This window comes from Schistocerca americana, chromosome 1 (assembly GCF_021461395.2).
Source record: "Schistocerca americana isolate TAMUIC-IGC-003095 chromosome 1, iqSchAmer2.1, whole genome shotgun sequence".
Taxonomy (NCBI): Eukaryota; Metazoa; Arthropoda; class Insecta; order Orthoptera; family Acrididae; genus Schistocerca; species Schistocerca americana.
Genome location: NC_060119.1, coordinates 256,057,061 through 256,071,970, shown reverse-complemented (window position 1 = coordinate 256,071,970; position 14,910 = coordinate 256,057,061). Strand labels below are relative to the sequence as shown.

At 45.2% G+C, this 14,910-nt stretch overlaps 1 protein-coding gene across 2 annotated transcripts in view; it reads right to left on the bottom strand.

The window, feature by feature from the left end:
- The window catches only part of LOC124563196 (ras-related protein Rab-37-like), a 334,349-nt gene extending 320,815 nt beyond the window's left edge, over positions 1-13,534 (bottom strand). For both annotated transcript variants that reach the window (XM_047130964.1, XM_047130965.1), the window contains exon 1: positions 13,474-13,534. The gene's annotated coding sequence lies outside the window, so the exon portion shown is untranslated. The remainder of the gene's footprint in view (positions 1-13,473) is intronic.
- Positions 13,535-14,910: the final 1,376 nt, after the last annotated feature.

Sequence of the window (14,910 nt, the reverse complement as noted above, 5' to 3'; positions counted from 1 at the left end):
CAAAAGTAATAGTCATAACTTAATCCATTTAACCCACTGTGAGGAAAGACGGTCGATGCTCTCGCGTAAAAGTGTTTGCGGTCGCTTACGGTATCATGATTAAACCCAGGGGCGCAACTCTTCGTCCGAAGCAAACCGATAGCGGTGTATACCTTTCGTCAGGGTTCCAAAAGTATGGAAACGCACAGGAAGAGATTGGGACTATAGTGTGGCTCTATAAATGCTTCCAGCGAAAATCCTGCAGCTTAGTTGGTAAAACCTCGGCAAATGTGGGCCCGCCCATATTTTTCAGCCCTGAAGAAATACGTTAGGGGCCATTGATTTACTTCGGACGGAGAGGTGCGTGCTTGGGTACAACCCTGTCTCAGTAGGGCGTTGCAAACATTTTTCCATAAAGGCTTTGCCAATCTTGTCTCACAGTGGAATAAATACAAGGAGCTTTCAGTAAGTAATGTAACAGGTTTTTCTCGGCAAATTTCGGTTGAAAATATGTGTAATTTATTGAGAGACTTCGTGCAATATTCCCGCTTAAGTCCCTGTAGTGTATGACGTTCCGATAGATGACGCTATTATACGGTAGCATGGTCAGTGACGTCTCAAAAGGAGGTGCGTTCCAAGTAGAGAAATGTCATTGACTTTCTTTGGGCGGGAAACCAGAGCGTCATAGACGCTTGTACGATATCTACAGAGACCCAGTAGTGAACAAACGCGCTGTCAGTCATTGGGCGAGGTATCTCACATCTCCCGTGTACCGCTGACAATCGTCCATCAGTTGGAGTATTCAAAGCTGTGTCTCCGGTGGGGACCTAACAAAAACCGTAAAGGGCAACGAAGGATTTGCTTGAGCGTTACGAGGATAATCGCGGCAATTTTTTGTCGAACATAGTCACAAGCGATGAAACATGACTTCATCACTTCGAACGGGAAACAAAACGGCTCCACACCATCTCTCCTCCGAAGAAAAAGTTCAAAGCTGTGCTCTCAGCCTGTAAATTCATGGTGACAGTCTTCTGGGGCTCGGATTATTGATTGCTTAATGGTGGGCCGTGGGGAGGGGGGGGGGGGGGGGGGGGGACTGAAGGGAACAAACGGCGAGGTCATCAGTCCCGCGATTCCCGATTCCTAAGTCGGTCACAGAAGAAAGAGGATCCGCTAAAAGTGGACAGATCAAGTCAGGGGAGTCAAGTTATAAAATAATGAACATTAAACACACAAACTAAAGCCATAAAAGGTGAGACCAAATCTAAAAACTGGAAAAAAGGGGCGGTCATGGGGTCACAGACCGAGAACACTGTACAAGAAGTCCCAACCCTAACTAACTTGGCCCTACTCCAAGACTAAAGTAAAACCTTATATTTGGAAATATAAACGACTTCCACGGAGGAAACTGAGGACCCCTTCAACCATATTTGGATCGTCCGCTACTAATAAATGTAAGCAATTGGGAAGACCTTACTTAACACAAAGGGCCGAAAGAAGGGGACCATCCACCAATATGTAAGATATCGACAGTCTGGCTTCACAACCACATTGTGGGCGTGGGTCGTTACGTAGGAGGTTAATGGGTGAGCCGGTATGACCAATGCGTAAACGGCATTAAATGGGGCACTCCTTCCGAGAGGAGTGGAAGGAAGAGCGCCAAACTGCAGTAGACTCCTTGATTGTGCGGAGTTTATTACTGTGAGGAGTAGTGCACCGGATGTCATTCCATTTTTTGGGCAAAAAGAGATTTGACGTAGATCCGCACATCCACAGCTGGAATCATAAAAGGAAGTGGGCGGAGGGAGAGGAAGTATTTGCTTCTCTAGCCAGACGGTCAGCCAGTTCATTCCATGAGATGCCCACATGACTTCGGACGCAGAGGAAGACGACTGAGCAGGCGGCACGCTCAAGGGCACGGAAGGTCATGGGCAGGCTGCTCATAGAATCTGAACAAATTGAAACGCTGTGGAGGGAGGTGTGAGACACAAAAAGGAGGGATCTGTGAATGGTTAGAAGCTGTACTGTAAACTCACTACAAGATCCCTGCAATAAATGGTGTGCGAAGCCAGCAGCTGACGTGAAAGCATATCCCACCTTGTCGATTGTCATCAGTGCAACACATGGTGGCACCCTGGAACTCGGCAAGGATAGCACATACAAGACGTCAGAAAACCACAGGCGCGACAGAAATTTCAGGACATTGGAATAGATCGGTCCTAATCCGTGGTCGAGGCACCATCTAAGGGGGGGGGGGGGGGTTTATGAGAGGAAAGATACAGGATGCAGCAATCCATTGAGTGCAGATGGATATCCCTATGGAGGGAATGAGACGCATGCCAACCCGCAATCCTACTAATGGGCAGGTGTTAGGTGGGAGACATCCCTCGTTGGCAAAGGGCACAGGGTACACAGGATGGTCAGGGAACTCGCTAATGGCGATTGCGTAAGTAACAAGAAGTTGGCTGCAATGTATCTTAGAGGGGAGTCCCCGCTTCTGTGAGGAGACTATCAATGGGACTAGAGCGAAAGGTACCAACAGCCAGACGCACTCCACAATGATGAACAGAGTCAAGCAGTTTAAAAGTGGAAGGAGCTGCTGAACCATAAACCTGACCACCATAATGAAGCCTGGACAAGACCAGAGCACGGTGAAGATGAAGAGTGGAATGGTCAGCACCCCGAGAAGTGTGGGCCAGCAGATGGAGAGCATCAAGCTTCTGCATACACGTAGTCTTAAGGTGAAGAATGTGGGGCAGTCATGTCAGCTGGTTATCAAACGTAAAGCTCAAGAAACGGGACTGTGCTACAACATCGAGGAGATGGTCGCCTAAATAAAGTTCTGGATCATGGTGTACTGTAGGTCGACGACAAAATTGCATAAACCGTGTTTTGGAAGGAGAAAACTGGAAGTCATAGGAAGTGGTCCATACAGAGGCCCTTCCGATGGCACCACCTTGGAGCCGACGCTCAGGAGATGCTACCGAGTAGAAGTTGCACCAGATGCAAAAATCGTCGATGTACAACCCAACAGAGGTAAGAAGCCCGTTGATGGCAATGAGGGAGAGTGTGACACGTATCACAGAACCCTGTGGGATACCATTCTCCAGAATCCAAGAGGAGCTGAGTGAAGTGCCACCTCGAACCCAGAAAACCCAGTGACGAAAACATGCAGATAAAAATCTGAAAGCCACCACAGAAACCCCAGTCATCGAAGGTAACAAATGTGATGGCGGCAAGCCATGTCACACGCCTTATATACGTCAAAGAAGGCCGCAACAGGGTGCCAGCAGTGACTAAAGGCCTGTCGGATGGCTGATTCCACTCTTAGTAAATGGTCAGTTAGAAAACATCTTGCCCCGAAGTCACACTGATACAGTGACAAAAGACCCCGACATTCGAGTACCCAACATAATCTGAAGCTTACCAACCTCTTGAGTAGTTTATAAAGTACATTGATCAGGCTAACTAAGCAGGAGCTGACGAGAGACTTGGGTTCCTCCTGGGCTTAAGGATAGGGATAACTATATTGTCTCGCCATTGTGACAGAAAAGCACCCACTAGCCAAATGCAGTTGAAGACCCTGAGGAGAGGTTGCCTCTGGGGAACTTCCAATTGCTGGATCATCCGGTCGATGGAATCTGGGGCTGGGGCGGTGTCTGGGGAAGAGGTAAGAGCGTGCAACAATTCCCATTCGGTGAAGGATGCATTATAGGGCTCAGTGTGGTGCGAGATGAAACAGATGTGGGTCCGTTCAACTCTGCGTCTCTGCCAGAGAAAGGTAGTAGGATAGGAAAAGGACGCTGATGCCACCATAAAGTGTGTCTTGAGGTGTTCCACTAGGACGAATGGATCTGTGCACCTCGGAGGTTAAGACCCTGGGCAGTAACTGTCGCTGGTGGCCCACGAGGCTACAGAGCTTGGACCAAACCTGTGATGAAGAGGCATATGTCGACAGGGAGGAAACATAGTGCTCCCAGCATTCCCCTTTTTACTCCGCTCAGTAAGGAAACGAGCCTTAGCGCAGAGATGCTTAAAAAACGAGGAGGTTGGTCTGTGAAGGGTGTAGTTGCATTGCTGCAGCGCCCATCAGCACTTCTGGACAGCAATGGCGACATCCTTGGTCACCACAGTACTGGTCGACGACGAGGGGACCTGTGGGTAGGGAGACAGCAGTGCCAGCAGCATGAAGAATAGTGGCAGAGACGCCTTGTACGACTACATGAATGGAATTCGAGAGGGAGTTGTCGAAGTGCATGGTAGATGTATATAAAGGCCAATTGGCCCTGCAGAATGTCCAACGTAGGGGCCTGTCTGCCTGGCGCCAGCAGGGGAACGATAGAACCACAGGAAAGTGGTTACTGCCACAAAGGTCATGGGATGACGAATGTAGGGAAGCCACAAGGGCAGGGGAGGAGATCGTGAGATCGATAGCAGAGAAGGTGCCATGAGTGGCACCGAAGTGGGTAGGGGAACCATCATTGAGGAGAGACAAATCAAGGCCCGTGGTAAGTTGGTCAATTAAGAGATTCCTATCTGTTGAAGTGACACTCCCCCACAGTGGGTGGTGGGCATTAATGTCCCAAAGGACGAGCAACGGGGGTAGGAGTTGCTAGATTAAGGTAGACAGTTCAGCGTAAGGAAGTGGCCTACCCAGAGGGAGGTAGACATTGAAAATAGTGATTGCCAGAGTCGCTTGCACTCGAAACACTATCGCTTCCAAGTTGGTACGTAAGGTGATCCAGTAACTATTGACATAGGAGCGAACTAAAGTGGAGACCACAACAGATACTATCCTGGGGCTGGCATGATTCTGACAGAACGGCTGATAACCACGAAATGCGTTTCTTAAAGAACAAGACAGAACTCACAATAAGAGACAAGGTGTTGCATTACCGGTAGGTCACTATAGTATCTGTTGCAATTACACTGGATGACCGTGTGGTGAGAGCCCAAGTTAGACATAAAGAAGCCTAGATGATGTTGTGTTGTCAGCTGACAAGCAGTAACGGCAGAATAGGTGTCTGGAGAGCCCAGTGGATTAGCCACTGGCTGTCGCAATCCATGAGAGACATTTCGGCCCTCCTAAAGCCGCCGAAGTCGACTGTTGGTGATGTGATTCTCAAGTAGAAACACGAAGGAACAAGCACAGCTGTACCAAGATTAGAAACGCCTCGTATACTGACGGACAGGGACAATCCAGCATTGCTGAGGGTGGTTGTAAGAAATAGCAGGAAATCAGCGGAAGGAACCATCAGACAGGTCCAAAGTGCTACCAGCTGTCCGACTAACACAATGACTGGGCAGGAAATTAAAAGAATGGGCTACAACGGTCGAGCAGTTCGTCATAAGCGACACATTTATGAAATCAATGCTAAGCGACGCCTGAGGTGGTACAATGGATGGCTGGAAAGGATGATTTTGGGTGCCGAATCACGCTATACCCAGAGGCATTCCGATGACGTATTTGGGTTTAGCAAATGCATGGACAATGTTGCGCGCCATAATGTATGATGCAAGCAGTGAAGTACAGAGCAGGTGGTGTTTCGCTATGGGGATGTTCTTCGTGGTTAGGGTGTGGTCATGTTACTGCGATTAAGAAAACCATAAATGCGGATAATATGAAGACTTTTAACATCATCGTGCAATGTGTGCACTACAAGAACAATTCGGAGAGTGACTGACTGTATCAGCATGATAAATGGTTCAAATGGCTCTAAGCACTATGGGACGTAATGTCTGAGGTCATGAGTCCCCTAGACTTAGAACTACTTAAACCTAACTAACCTAAGGATATCACACACATCCATGCCCGAGGCAGGATTCGAACCTGCGACCATAGGAGCAGCGCGGTTCCGGACTGGAGCGCCTGGAACCGCTCGGCCACAGCGGCCGGCCAGCATGATAATGCGACCTCTTTTAATTGAGCATCTATGAGGCAATGCTTTGTGGACAACAATATCCTTGAAATGGACTGACATGCTCGGAGTCCCAACTTGAATCCGATTCAACAATGGAACACCTTTGCGGTGAATTAGAACTACGACTTCACTCCAGACCCCAGAGTCCAGTATCATTACCTTCTGTGGTTTTGGCTCTTGAGGAATAACGTGTTACCATTCCTCCGCAAACATTCAAGCGCCTCACTGACAGTATCTGCAGCAGATTTAAGCCGTCATAAAGGCGAAGGGTGAACGTACTCCAAAATAATATCCAGTAATAGGTGTCCGGATAATTTTAATCAGATCGTGTACTTACGAACGATGAACCACATTCGCGATGTCAGAAGCGCACCGCTGTCGAGTTTTGGCACTGTTTGTGGCTGCTAGCAAGTAGCTAAAGATGTGTGTTTTTGAACATTAGACACCTTTCTGAAGCGAATGACTTTACTTCTTTATGAGAGTGTTCTTATTTCTGATTCGTTGAACCGAGCAGTTGGTTTGAAATATTGTTTATGACAAATTTCAGTAACAAATAAATATACTTCCGGACGTAATTCGTGTTACACGCTACCGGATTTTATGACTTAAGTTAAAAAATGGTCCCGAATGAAATTATAGGATTAAATTAAGTGAAGTATAGTAGCTTTTCATTTCTGTATCGTTTTTGTTTGGCCACATCCGCACTTTGAAAAAAGATTTGTATTGACGATTCGATTGGTATACGTCAAAGTAAGGCTACGGGTCCTCTGAAGCGACTCGAGGCGACGCATTTGGTTCACAGAGCATTGTTCAAGCAGTCGGAGGAGGTATCGTCGTACGGCGGATATTCACAGATCGATTTTGTCCATACGGGTGCCCAATGTCCGATCGTGTGCTTCCGTTCCTTGCTTTACGGCATCCTGCAGGCGACTATTTCTTCAAAATTGTGCCTCTTAGGTTTAATTAACACTACGTTCATAAGAGTGCTTATGTCCGAATTTCCGCCATACTGGCGTTTCACCCGGCTTGATGGTATGGGGTACCATTGGTTACACGTCTCTGTCACCTCGTGTTCGCACTGACGGCACTTTGAACAGTGGACGTTACATTTCAGATGTGTTACGACCCGTGGCTCTTCTACCCTTCACTCGATCCCTGCGAAACCCTACATTTCAGCAGGATAATGCACGACCGCATGTTGCAGGTCCTGTATGGGCCTTTCTGGATACAGAAAATGTTCGACTGCTGCCCTGGCCAGCACAATCTCCAGATCTCTCACCAATTGGAAACTTCTGGTCAATGGTGGCCGAGCAACTGGCTCGTCACAATACGCCAGTCACTACTCCTGATGAACTGCGGTATCGCGTTGAAGCTGCATGGGCAGCTCTGTATGACTCAATGCCCAGGCGTATCAATGCCGTTATTACGGCCAGAGGGGGTTGTTCTGGATACTAATTTCTCAGGATCTATGCTCCCAAATTGTGTGAAAATGTAATCACATGTCAGTTCCAGCATAATATATTTGTCCAATGAATACCCGTCTATCATCTGCATTTCTTCTTGGTGCAGCAATTTTAATGGGCAGTAGTGTACACGTTTTCAAATATCAAACTAAAGTTATCTCTGAACTCGGAGCTCAGATGGTGTACCTATTATCAGTTCTGTTAAGAAGCATGAAATTTTCGTAACACTTTTGCCCGTGAGTGTAAATAACTTCAGGCTTCTGTCAAGCACTACAGCGTCAAGTTTTGCCAGGAGGCAGTTCCGCAGTAGTTATATTACTCTCTACTGCATATTTTAGACTGAATTAGGCAACTGTATTTTATTTTATCTTGTCAGGCGTAGATAACGTTTAACACTGTTACTGTCACGTAAAAAATTAAAAGAGGGAGAGAAAGCAACGAATCATAATTTGCTCTGTAATCTTTGAAATGATAAACGTTTTAAATGGTGGAATCAGTCTCGTGTTCGAGTCTTTTTTTCGAAAACGGTGCAGCTCTCTTCACAAGATATTCACGGTACTTAGGATATAGTCTCCTCCTCTAACGTCGAGTCATCCCATCTGAGAATCTGAAGCAAAAAAGATACTTCAAAATCAACGTCCCACATGTCGTCCCAAGCTAATACCATTCATCAAAAAAAGTGGCGCTTTGTAAAAAGAGAGTACATGTTCCGCGTATTCTGCAGAAACAGTTCTGCTATGGTGCAGTTAACAGGTGCATTACAATGTGGGAATATAGAGACACGACAGCTGGAAACTTACTCCGATGCTGAAATACGCGGGAAAGTACGATTTCTATGGGCTAAACGTCTACATCACACACAGACTCACCGTGAAGTTCTGGCGCTATACGGATCAAACGCTATGTCACCTCCAGCTGTAGTGGAGTGGGGCTTATAGAGATTTGGTGGCTGTTGGAAAGTAGTCTAGCTGTGTCACTTTCAAGTGCAGTGCAGCACTGAATAAGTTACTTGGCCTGCCATAATAATATGTAACTTTTTGAAATCGCGTTATACATAAACAAGAAATAATAGAACAGATTGCCACTGGTTTTCCTTATGCTTAGATATATTTCAAATGTGCATTAAACGAAAATTTAAAACAAGAAATGATGCTCTCATGGACGATATTTCGACCCCGCTGTGTTGGTACGGACTAAGACTGCCTCCCTGGAGAGCGCTGCTAGAGAGTCGTAAAATGTATCACACTAGCGCAAAATGCAAAACGATTTAGAACCGCATCTTCTACGGCAGTAATGTACCTGTTTAAATTCTGTTATTCTGATGAGAATGTCAGCAGACGCTCCCGTATAGCACAGCAATGGAGCTATTTCCGTTTTGTTAGCAGTGTACAGCATTCTGTGCACGAAATATGCCATGTCAGTGTTATCATCAGAAGGAATTTAGAACGTGACGGATAAAGTAGCCATTCGAAAGAGGCTGGCTGGGTATGGTTGTGTCTAAATCAAAATAGAAATACCAAAAAAAAAGCAAGATTCCAAGATTCCGATAACAAAACCATTAGAGACGAAACAAAAGTCCGGATTGGGCGGAGATGGGGAAGGAAAGCATCTAGTCCTTTGACATAAAACCATTCTGGCATTTTTAAGTGACTTGTGACAATCAAGGAAAGACTAATTTAGTGTGGCGGGCTTGAAATGTGTACCGCCTTTATCTCGAACGCCAGTTCAGTGTCTTAAACATTACGTCACCTCGCTCGGCTGCGAAAGTATAAAGAAATTTCGGAGCTCTTAATTTTCGTATTGTAGTTTGGCTTCGGAGCCGCACTCACAGCGAACCCCGCGTTTCTGAAACAATTTTCAAAGGCACAGATATATGATCATCGAACCCCGCGTGCCGGCCGCTGTGGCCGATCAGTTCTAGGCGTTTCAGTCCGGAACCGCGCTGCTGCTACGGTCGCAGGTTCGAATCCTGCCTCGGGCATGGATGTGTGTGATGTCCTTAGATTAGTTAGGTTTAAGTAGTTCTAAGTCTATAGGACTGATGGCATCAGATGTTAAGTCCCATAGTGTTTAGGGCCATTTTTTGAACCCCCGTTTCTGGAACAATTTTCAAAGGCACAAATTTCTGATCGCACATCTGTACGTCGAGTCGCACTTTAAACGCATTCACTATGATCGCTTTAGTGTCTTCAGCGTTGACCCAAATGAATAAATTCTAGTATATCTAGATATCCCCGTCGTAGTAGCCAACACATTTACTGACGTTGCATTCTTCCCAACCAACACCCTTGCCAGCAATGGGAGATTAGTCACTAAACTCTGCATCGAAAGCACAGTATTACTTGGCAGTCTTCGAGGTCGCGAACTATTACACGGCAAGCAGGTTTTATGACATAAAAATCCAAGGAATAATGGTAGCTGGAATTTATCAAGCCACGAACTTGTAACGTAAATTGATTCTGAGCGTGTGATACGCAAAGGGTTCAGCATACCCAAGAACTTATAACTCTTCCGAAAATAAGGGTACAGTCTGTACACGTTGTACGATACTTATATGCAAGATATAATTTTTTCTGAGACAATCCTACATTTTGATCTGTACTCTACATATTACACCATGGACACACACGTTGTCCACTTCTGCCTTTCACTGTGCACCTGTTAGTGATTTAATACTGGCCTCAAACAGTTACAGTGTGTTTGGTTTTCGTTGTAGATAAGTGTTCAAACCATAATTTTCGGCCGGCAGCGGTGGTCTCGCGGTTCTAGGCGCGCAGTCCGGAACCGTGCGACTGCTACGGTCGCATGTTCGAAACCTGCCTCGGGCATGTATGTGTGTGATGTCCTTAGGTTAGTTAGGTTTAAGTAGTTCTAAGTTCTAGGGGACTGATGACCACAGCTGTTAAGTCCCATAGTGCTCAGAGCCATTTGAACCATTTGAACCATAATTTTCGTAACAGGTTTGAGATATGTATACACGTCAGAAAACATATTCCTTTACGAACTACAGCTCACAGCATTAAAAGTGTCTTCGATGACATTTGTATTAATTCTGCTTAAAAGAGATTCTCGGAAAAGCATCGATAAAATATCCCTTTATTCTATGCTGTTACGGATTTTAAAGCGATATCAACACAGTGTCCGAACATACAAGGGGTCGATCAGGAAGTTTTCGTTCGAAGACCGCACAGTCCAGAATTGGTATACCAATCATGTAAAATCGCCGTGAGCATTTAGGCAATCATTTCACCGACGCACCTTGCTGAAGATACTCCTTTGGTAAAACACCGCTTCCTGCTATGTGAAGGAGTGCGTAACTTCTGGTGCACAACCTCGTCGACAAGAATCGTCGACCCATCAAGGCCTTTTTAAGGGTCCGAAGGCGTCACAATCGCATGGGGAGAAATCAGAACTATAGGTCGGGTGATCGAGTGTCTCCCACTTGAATGGGTGTGACTCCTGCGTTCCAAGATTTGCAATATGGGCAGCACCTCTTGTCGTGCACCTTCCTACAATGGCGGTTTTCGACAGACATGCTGCCCCCTACACATTATTCATTCTGCGATTGATGTCTACCAGTGTTTGTCCTTCGGTAGCCGAGAACAGAGTAACAGCACTTTGGTCCTGATTGGACGGTCGCTATAGCTAACGTTTGTGCGGTTACCGTATGCACTTCGGAAAGACATGAATGCTAAACTAATCTCTCGCCTACATGTCGATGCTTATACATCAGCATCGGAATCGCGTTACATTGCACATACGCTGCTGCAGTGCCCTCAAACGGAAATCTTTCAATCGCCCCTGATACAACCCTTTGCTTCGATTCTGTACAACCACTAAAGATACATCAACATAAATATATTAGCATGAATTCCTTCAGTTTAAAGGCGAAAGAACTCGTGTTAGTCTTCTTTCTATATAGATTTGCTACCTGTTCAGTTCAGTTCAGTTAAAGTCATTAGTTTTGCTGTTACGGAGTTATAAATTTTCACAGAACTATGGCTGCTTAGAAATTTTGTTGATATTCAGTCGCAGTAAGTGTGTCTGTTAAAGGCTACGCAGTAAGTGATTCTGTTAAAGGCTACAAATCTAATTTGCCTTCTTGTGTGCTATGAACTCGCTGAAATGTGATTCAGACTTCATGTGTGTAATTCATATTTTATCAGAATGGATTCACTCAATTTTTCATTCAAGATCGGAGTGTGCGCTGAAATGAAACTTCCTGGCAGATTAAAACTGTGTGCCGGACCGAGATTCGAACTCGGGACCTTTGCCTTTCGCGAGTAAGTGCTCTACCACCTGAGCTACCCAAACAAGACTCACGACCCGTCCTCACAGCTCCATTTCAGTCAGTACCTCGTCTCCTATCTTCCAAACTTCACAGAAACTCTCCTGCAGGCCTTGCAGAACTAGCACTCCCTCAGGCAGCTATATGTGTCTACAGAACTTTCTAAAAAAAATTACATTACTAGTGGTCTGTTTTCAGCAGTTGGATAGTTTTTAAGCACGATATGAGTAGACATTTACGTAAATATACACTCATTTCGTGCCACAGCGGATTTTTAAACGCTTGTCTGAAATTCTTAAATTTCAGGCAAGCGTTTACAAATATGCATTGAGACTGTGTATGTATGTAAATATGTCCACTCATACTGTACTTAAAAACTATATAACCACTGCTGGAAACAGACTGCTAGTAATCTAAATTCTCAAAAAATTTGTAAACCTATATGGTACGAAAAGTGGAAATTGACTATAAATAATTAAAAGTGTGAATTCATCCACATGAGTACTTAAGGGGATACCCTAAATTTCGGTTACACGATAAATCATACCAATCTAAAGGCTATAAATTCAACTAAATACTTAGAGATTACAACTAAGAATAACTTGTAACGATTACGTAGATAATGTCGTGAGAGAATCAAATTGAAGACTGAGTTTTACTGGCAGAACACTTAGAAGATGTAAGAAATTCGCTGAAGATAGCGCAACGCAACGCTTGTCCGCCCTCTTCTGCAGTATTGTTGTGGGGTGTGGGATCCGCATCAGGCAGGATTGACGGAGGAAATGGAGAAAATTCAAAAAGAGCAGCTCGTTTTATATTGACGTGAAACAGGGGAGATAATGCTACGGGTAATATACGCGAACAGAGGTGGCAATCACTAAAACAAAGACGTTTTTCGTTGCGCAGGATTTTATCATTAACTTTCAGTCACCAACTTTCTCCTTAGAGGGAGAGAATATTTCGTTGACAGCCCACGTACTTAGGGAGAAGGTAGCATAATAAAACAGGAGAAATAAGAGTTTGCAAGGAAAGATTGACGTTCTTTTTTCCCGCACACCATCGGAGGTTGGAACACTAGAGAAAGAGATTGAATGTCGTTTGATGAACCCTCTCTCAGGCACTTAATTGTGAATTGAAGAGTAATCATGTAGAAGCAGACGCTGACGAATTGGTCAAGCATCTGAAGATGAGCAGCCATGGCTCGAAATGTATCATATATTGAAATATAAGTCACGATTTGTAACTGAAGGCAGTTCGTTTTCCCTTTTACGAAAGTAGCACAATCAAGGCAACAACGCAGGCAGCAACTGACAGATTTAAGTAAAGGAAGCTTCCTTAGCGCCAAATACGCTATGTAATGCTAATCCTTGGTCACTTGATCACTTTGAAGAAATACAAGTCACATTAGTTGTTCCTTAAGTAGACAGAGGCTGTACAGCCTGTATACAGGAAGTATTTTAGGGTGTTACGCAACACGGAAAGATTTACTGTTGAAATTACGAATGAGTACGCCTGAGGGCATTCTGCTAACATATTAGCCCTCTCCCACCCCCAATTATGTATCACGAATTAACCAAGACGAGAAAATCAGACAAATTTGCGTTCGTACGGGGGTTTATCTGCGGTTGTTCTTCTCCTGCACGTTGGTGAATGGTGCAGGAAAGCGGGCAAGTGGAACTGATACCAAAAACATTCTGCTCCACGCTTGATAATGTGGCTGGGGGAATATAGATGTGGATGTGGAGTTAAATGCATCAGCAAAGAACTCTCTCTCACATTTGGTCATACGGCGTACGTGTCGGCGTGGCAGCCTCGGACTCACCTGCTGGTGCTTCCGGACAAGCAGCGCGACGCCAGCGGACGAGACTGCGACTGTGCCGCTGCCACGGTCTCTGGGGTGGGCAGAGCGCCGCCACAGACGCCAGCGCGCCGTGCGGCCGCAGCCCGCACCACGCCGCCATCCGCCATCCGTCGCCGTGGAAACGGCTCGCCCCTGCCGTGCACCGCATTTCGCGTTTGGTAGACGGCATCCCTAAGCAGCGGGAGCGGCGCCACGCCTCGTTCAATTAACGTGTGAGCCGGCTCATTTAAGCGGCCGTACCTCAGGATTCTTTTTCGCTTCTGGATACCGTAAGCACCTGATATATGCATCGGGTTACTGCTCGTCATTAGGAGGCAGAAGCGACGTAAGTTGATTAAGATTTTCATAATGCAAGCCACAATCACTGCGAGCGGCAGCTGCTTAGACTACAGAAATGGAAACTAACTACTGTTAAAAATCTTTCGAGGATGTGAACAAAATTTCTCGGCTTAATGAATCGCTTTGTACGATATCCTGTTACCAAGTACCTTTTCGTTACTGTCTCTTACGTCACTTGAGTCGTAGCTTGTGCAGTTAAACAGAATACAAAGAAATCAAATACTATCTCCCTCAGCACATACTGAGATACTAGTATAGTCTATAATAAAACAGTAGCCTGAAGCTGGTGCGAAATATTCATGATCTACTCCAATTTCTCAGATTAAAACATTATGAGCCCGCAGCAGATGTTGGTATAGTGTGTTTCAAAAATAATATACGTATTTCAAACTCACGTATTTATTAAACCGTAAAACATACAACTTTGAAAGTTGGGACACATATTTACGAACGTCGATTTTAGTTTATAGATGTTCAATATATCTTCCACCAGCGACACGAACAATATCACATCGATACTCTAGTTTCTCCCATACTGGGGTAAGCATGTCCTTTGTCATTGATGTTCCACTATGAACCTGTTCTTCAACTCTTGAAGGTTCTGTGATAGTATAGGTGCATGAAATCCCACAGGAAGAAGTCACAAGGCGTCAAATACAGTGATTGTGGATGACAGCTGAGAAGTGTTAATTATCCGGCAGTTTGACGATCAGGCCAACGACTCGGTAGAGTTTCATTCAGATGTTTACGCATTTGGGGCCTCCAGCGAGGGGGTGCCTCGTCTTGTTGAAAAATGAAGAAGTGCTCATACAGTATCGGAAACAACCAGTTTTGTAACATAACAAGATGCTGCTACACCGTTAACCGTGTTTCTGGCAAAGAAGAATGGGCCGTAAACAGATGAGTGGGATATCGTACATAATACATTGACTTTAGGTGAATCCCGTACATGTTCAGTGTGTGCATGTGGGTTCTGTCTGACCCAAATTCAAACAATGTGTTTGTTTGCTCTCCCACTAAGGTGTAAAATCGCTTCATAAGTGAAAATGATGAGTTGTT